This window comes from Vipera berus (genome assembly GCF_964194415.1).
Source record: "Vipera berus genome assembly, chromosome: Z".
In the NCBI taxonomy this organism is placed as follows: domain Eukaryota; kingdom Metazoa; phylum Chordata; class Lepidosauria; order Squamata; family Viperidae; genus Vipera; species Vipera berus.
In genome coordinates this window covers 131,115,224-131,121,464 of record NC_138205.1, presented here as the reverse complement: position 1 = coordinate 131,121,464, position 6,241 = coordinate 131,115,224, and positions in this window count along the sequence as shown.

Below are 6,241 nucleotides of genomic sequence, written 5' to 3'. Positions count from 1 at the left end.
TCTTTCTTTCTTTCTTTCTTTCTTTCTTTTCTTTCTTTCTCTCTTTCTTTCCTTGCTATTTTATATTTATATTTAAATGTTTATATTTAAGGGAGGTGGACTTCAAGTCCCAAAATCCCCCAGCCAGCCATGCTTTTAAGAGGGGAGGAGTTCTGCTCCCAGAATCCCCCAACAACGATGTTTTAAGAAGGGGAGGACTTCAACTCCCAGAATCCCCCAGCAACAATGTTTTAAGAAGGGGGCACTTCCACTCCCAGAATCCCCCAGCCAGCCATGCTTTAAGAGGGGTGGACTTCCACTCCCAGAATCCCCCAGCCAGCCATGCTTTTAAGAGGGGAGGAGTTCTGCTCCCAGAATCCCCCAGCAATGATGCTTTAAGAGGGGAGGACTTCCACTCCCAGAATCCCCCAGCCGGCATGCTCTAAGAGGGGAGGACTTCCACTCCCAGAATCCCCCAGCCAGCCATGCTTTTAAGGGGAGGAGTTCTGCTCCCAGAATCCCCCAGCCGGCATGCTTTAAGAGGGGTGGACTTCCACTCCTAGAATCCCCTAGCTGGCGTGCTTTCAGATGTATAGAATTTAAGAAGCATGCTGGCGGGGGAATTCTGGGAGTTGAAGTCCACCTGTCTTGCAAGTGGCCAAGTTTGACAAAAAAAACCACCTGTCCATTACGCTAACAAAAGACTGTCACGCTTTTTCTCAACCTAGGCCACTTGAAGATGGGTGGACTTCAACTCCCAGAATTCCCCAGCCAACATTGCTGGCAGGGGAATTCTGGGAGTTGAAGTCCACCCACCTTAAAATTGCCAAGTTTGAAAACATGTGTCTTCCCCAACCAAGATACAACAAACCCTTCTTTCTGTTCTTCCCCACAGTGTGACAACGGCACTGTGTACTTCCGAAACACACAAACACAGAGACACAAACACACAAACACAGAGAGAGAGAGAGAAATACACAAATGGGAAGGCTATACTGTTCGTTTAGTCACCGTTCGAAGTCAGGTAATCAAAATTTGGACAGCTTGACAACCGACTCACACTTACGACGGTCGCAGTGTCCCTGGGGGGCGGTCACCTGATCCCCTTTTGCGACCTTGCGACGAGCAGAGTCAAGGCCGGAAGCCAGCTCCACTTGACGGCCGTGTGACTCACTTAACAACCGCAGCGATTCTCTTAACAAGGGGGGCAACGAACGTTGTCAGATTCCCAGAGCAACAGATTTTGGGATCCTAAGCCGAGGACTTCAGGGCAGTTCGTTTAGCGACCGTCGGAAGTTGTAACGGCACTGAAAAAAGCGACGCATCTCCGTTTTTCACACTTAACGACCGTGTCCGTTTCCCCGTGGTCACGTGACCAAAATTCAGACACTTGGTACAACTGACTTGTACTTATGACGGTCGCAGCGTCCCAGGGTCACGTGTTCAAAATTCAAACACTGGGCAACCGAGTCATATTTATGACGGTCGCAGCGTCCCAGGGTCACGTTAACCAAACTTCAGACACTTGGTATAACTAACTCGTATTTATGACCGTTTCAAAGTCCCGGGGTCAGGTGATCAAAATTTAGCCGCTTGGCAACCAACTCGTATTTACGACGGTCACAGCGTCCCGAGGTCCCGTGTTCAAAATTCAGATGCTCGACAACCGACTCGTATTTATGACCGTCGGGAGCATCCTGGAGCCATGTGATCCCATTTAGCGACCTTCCGGCAACTAAAATCAACAACTGCGGCAAGGAAGGTCGTAAAATGGGGCAAGGCGCCCTGAATGACTGTCTCGTTTAACAACCGGAGGGCTCAATTGAAGTCGTAGGCCGAGGGACTAGCTGTCCAGGTGAAAAGGTAGCCGAGGTGCAGCCATCTTGGGGGCAAACCCCGATTGTCGGTTTGTTTCGGGCCTCTTAAAAGGCAGAGGCCCAAGGCCATGGCTTAATTTAGAGCCGGGCTATTGATTGCAACCGAAAGCCACAAAGCGAGTCGATCGATGAAATTCAGAGGGACGGATTGATCAAATGTCACGTAGACAAAGGAATATCGACCCGGCTATATAAAAATACAATTAATTCCCTTCAGGATTGAATTTCCTTCTAGCGGGCATCGAATAAAGGACTTCATTTCCCAGAATGCACCATTGATTGCCCTAGCCCAGGGGTAGGCAGTCTCGGCTCTTTTATGACTCGTGGACTTCAACTCCCAGAATTCCTGAGCCAGCATGGGGGGAACTGTGGCCCCATCATGACTCGTGGACTTCAACTCCCAGAATTCCTGAGCCAGCATGGCCCAACCTGGAAACCTCTCCCTTTCTCCTTAGCGTGGCCGGCTCAGGAATTCTGGGAGTTGAAGTCCACGAGTCATAAAGCAGCCTAGGCCTAGGCCAGAGGTAGGCAACCTTGGCTCTTTTGTGACTTGTGGACTTCAACTCCCAGAATTCGTGAGCCGGCCTGGCTCAGCCTGGAAACCTCTCCCTTTCTCCTCAGCGTGGCCGGCTCAGGAATTCTGGGAGTTAAAGTCCACAAGTCATAAAGCGGCCTAGGCCAGGGGTAGGCAACCTTGGCTCTTTTGTGACTTGTAGACTTCAACTCCCAGAATTCCTGAGCCAGCATGGGGGGAACTGTGGCCCCATCATGACTCGTGGACTTCAACTCCCAGAATTCCTGAGCCAGCATGGTTCAGCCTGGAAACCTCTCCCTTTCTCCTCAGCGTGGCCGGCTCAGGAATTCTGGGAGTTGAAGTCCACGAGTCATAAAGCGGCCTAGGCCAGGGGTAGGCAACCTTGGCTCTTTTGTGACTTGTGGACTTCAACTCCCAGAATTCCTGAGCCGGCCTGGCTCAGCCTGGAAACCTCTCCCTTTCTCCTTAGCGTGGCCGGCTCAGGAATTCTGGGAGTTGAAGTCCACAAGTCATAAAGCGGCCTAGGCCAGGGGTAGGCAACCTTGGCTCTTTTGTGACTTGTAGACTTCAACTCCCAGAATTCCTGAGCCAGCATGGGGGGAACTGTGGCCCCATCATGACTCGTGGACTTCAACTCCCAGAATTCCTGAGCCAGCATGGTTCAGCCTGGAAACCTCTCCCTTTCTCCTCAGCGTGGCCGGCTCAGGAATTCTGGGAGTTGAAGTCCACGAGTCATAAAGCGGCCTAGGCCAGGGGTAGGCAACCTTGGCTCTTTTGTGACTTGTGGACTTCAACTCCCAGAATTCCTGAGCCGGCCTGGCTCAGCCTGGAAACCTCTCCCTTTCTCCTTAGCGTGGCCGGCTCAGGAATTCTGGGAGTTGAAGTCCACGAGTCATAAAAAGAGCCAAGGTTGCCTAACCCTGTCAGCTAAGCTTTGTAGAAGAGTTGGAGTGGTACAATCTGTAGTTATATTGTGGCTTCATTTCTCAGTTCAGGCAGGCCTCGACTTATCACCACAGTTGGAGGTTTCCGTTGCTAAGCGAGACGGTTGTTCAGTGAGGTTTGCCCCACTCGATCTTTCTTGCCGCAGTTGTTGAGTGAATAATTGCAAATGTGTAGACTTCTGCTCCCAGAATCCCCAGGTTGGCATGCTGTAAGAGGGGAGGACTTCCACTCCCAGAATCCCCCAGCAACAATGTTTTAAGAAGGGAGCACTTCCACTCCCAGAATCCCCCAGCTGGCATGCTTTAAGAGGGGTGGGCTTCCAATCCCAGACTCCCCCAGCCAGCCATATTTTAAGAGGGGAGGAGTTCCGCTCCCAGAATCCCCCAGCAATGATGCTTTAAGAGGGGACGAGTTCCACTCCCAGAATCCCCCAGCCGGCATGCTTTAAGAGGGGAGGGCTTCCAATCCCAGACTCCACCAGCCAGCCATATTTTAAGAGGGGAGGAGTTCCGCTCCCAGAATCCCCCAGCAATGATGCTTTAAGAGGGGACAAGTTCCACTCCCAGAATCCCCCAGCCGGCATGCTTTAAGAGGGGTGGGCTTCCAATCCCAGACTCCCCCAGCCAGCCATACTTTAAGAGGGGAGGAGTTCCGCTCCCAGAATTCCCCAGCAACGATGCTTTAAGAGGGGAGGAGTTCCGCTCCCAGAATCCCCCAGCAATGATGCTTTAAGAGGGGACGAGTTCCACTCCCAGAATCCCCCAGCCGGCATGCTTTAAGAGGGGTGGGCTTCCAATCCCAGACTCCACCAGCCAGCCATACTTTAAGAGGGGAGGAGTTCCGCTCCCAGAATCCCCCAGCAATGATGCTTTAAAAGGGGAGGAGTCCCATTCCCAGAATCCCCCAGCCGGCATGCTCTAAGAGGAGAAGACTTCCACTCCCAGAATCCCCCAGCAATGATGCTTTAAAAGGGGAGGAGTCCCATTCCCAGAATCCCCCAGCTGGCCTGCTCTAAGAGGGGAAGACTTCCACTCCCAGAATCCCCCAGCCGACCTGCTTTAAGAGGGAGGATTTCCACTCCCTGAATCGTCCATCCGGCGTGCTTTAGGAGGGGGGGGGACTTCCACTCCCAGAATCCCCTAGCCGGCATGGGATGAAAATGCAGACGCTGGGCAACTGACTCGCATTTATGACGGTCGCAGCGTCCCGGGCTTAGGTGATCAAAATTTTGGTTCCTCTTTAGGACCGTAACAGTCTCCTATGACCCCATTTTATAACCTTCTGACAAGCAGAGTCAGTTAGGAAGACGTATTCGCTTAACAACCGCTCCTAACTGAACAAGTCGGGCGATTCTCTTAACGACGACGAGAAATCTCACAACTGCAGAGGGATTCGTTGAAGAATTGCGGCAGGAAAGCTCCTCCAACGGGGTTAGAAACCGCTTCACCCCCGTCTCGCTTAGCGACGGACATGTCGGCCTCCGTTGTCGTAAGTCGAGGAGCCGCGTAAAAAAATTTCTCCCACGAACGGCAACTTTTCTGCTGTGACTTGAATGGCCCGTCCTTTACCTCCTCCGCGTCCTTTTATGTAAGAAATCCTTCGCAATCAGGTTTTATCAACATGAAATAAAAGAGATTTGTGTTTTTCCCCCGCCGGGCGGGAACGACAACAACAAAAAAATAATGCTTTTGACAGTTTGGGAGGAAATATTAAAGCAGAGCGACACAACTCTGAACGACAATGTTGTCGACAACATGTCGAAGCGTCTGGCTCCGGAAGCCGCTCTTGACAGGGACGTGAAAACATAAAAAAAATAAAATAAAAATGGATTTTTATCCATTCAACAAACTAGAACTCACTAGCTCCCGGGGATCCAGTGGGCTTTCACGCCTAAGGCGGGACTAGAACTCCCCCGTCTCCTGGTGATTGGCCCAAAGTCACCCAGCTGGCTTTCCTGCCTGAGGCGGGACTAGAACTCCCCGTCTCCTGGTGATTGGCCCAAAGTCACCTAGCTGGCTTTCTTGCCTAAGGCGGGACTAGAACTCACCGTCTCCTGGTGATTGGCCCAAAGTCACCCAGCTGGCTTTCCTGCCTGAGGCGGGACTAGAACTCACCGTCTCCTGGCGATTGGCCCAAAGTCACCCAGCCGGCTTTCTTGCCTGAGGCGGGACTAGAACTCCCCGTCTCCTGGTGATTGGCCCAAAGTCACCCAGCCGGCTTTCTTGCCTGAGGCGGGACTAGAACTCCCCGTCTCCTGGTGATTGGCCCAAAGTCACCCAGCTGACTTTCCTGCCTAAGGCGGGACTAGAACTCCCCGTCTCCTGGTGATTGGCCCAAAGTCACCCAGCTGGCTTTCCTGCCTGAGGCGGGACTAGAACTCACCGTCTCCTGGTGATTGGCCCAAAGTCACCTAGCTGACTTTCTTGCCTAAGGCGGGACTAGAACTCACCGTCTCCTGGTGATTGGCCCAAAGTCACACAGCTGGCTTTCCTGCCTGAGGCGGGACTAGAACTCACCGTCTCCTGGCGATTGGCCCAAAGTCACCCAGCCGGCTTTCTTGCCTGAGGCGGGACTAGAACTCCCCGTCTCCTGGTGATTGGCCCAAAGTCACCCAGCCGGCTTTCTTGCCTGAGGCGGGACTAGAACTCCCCGTCTCCTGGTGATTGGCCCAAAGTCACCCAGCTGGCTTTCCTGCCTGAGGCGGGACTAGAACTCACCGTCTCCTGGCGATTGGCCCAAAGTCACCCAGCCGGCTTTCTTGCCTGAGGCGGGACTAGAACTCCCCATCTCCTGGTGATTGGCCCAAAGTCACCTAGCTGACTTTCTTGCCTAAGGCGGGACTAGAACTCACCGTCTCCTGGTGATTGGCCCAAAGTCACCCAGCTGGCTTTCCTGCCTGAGGCGG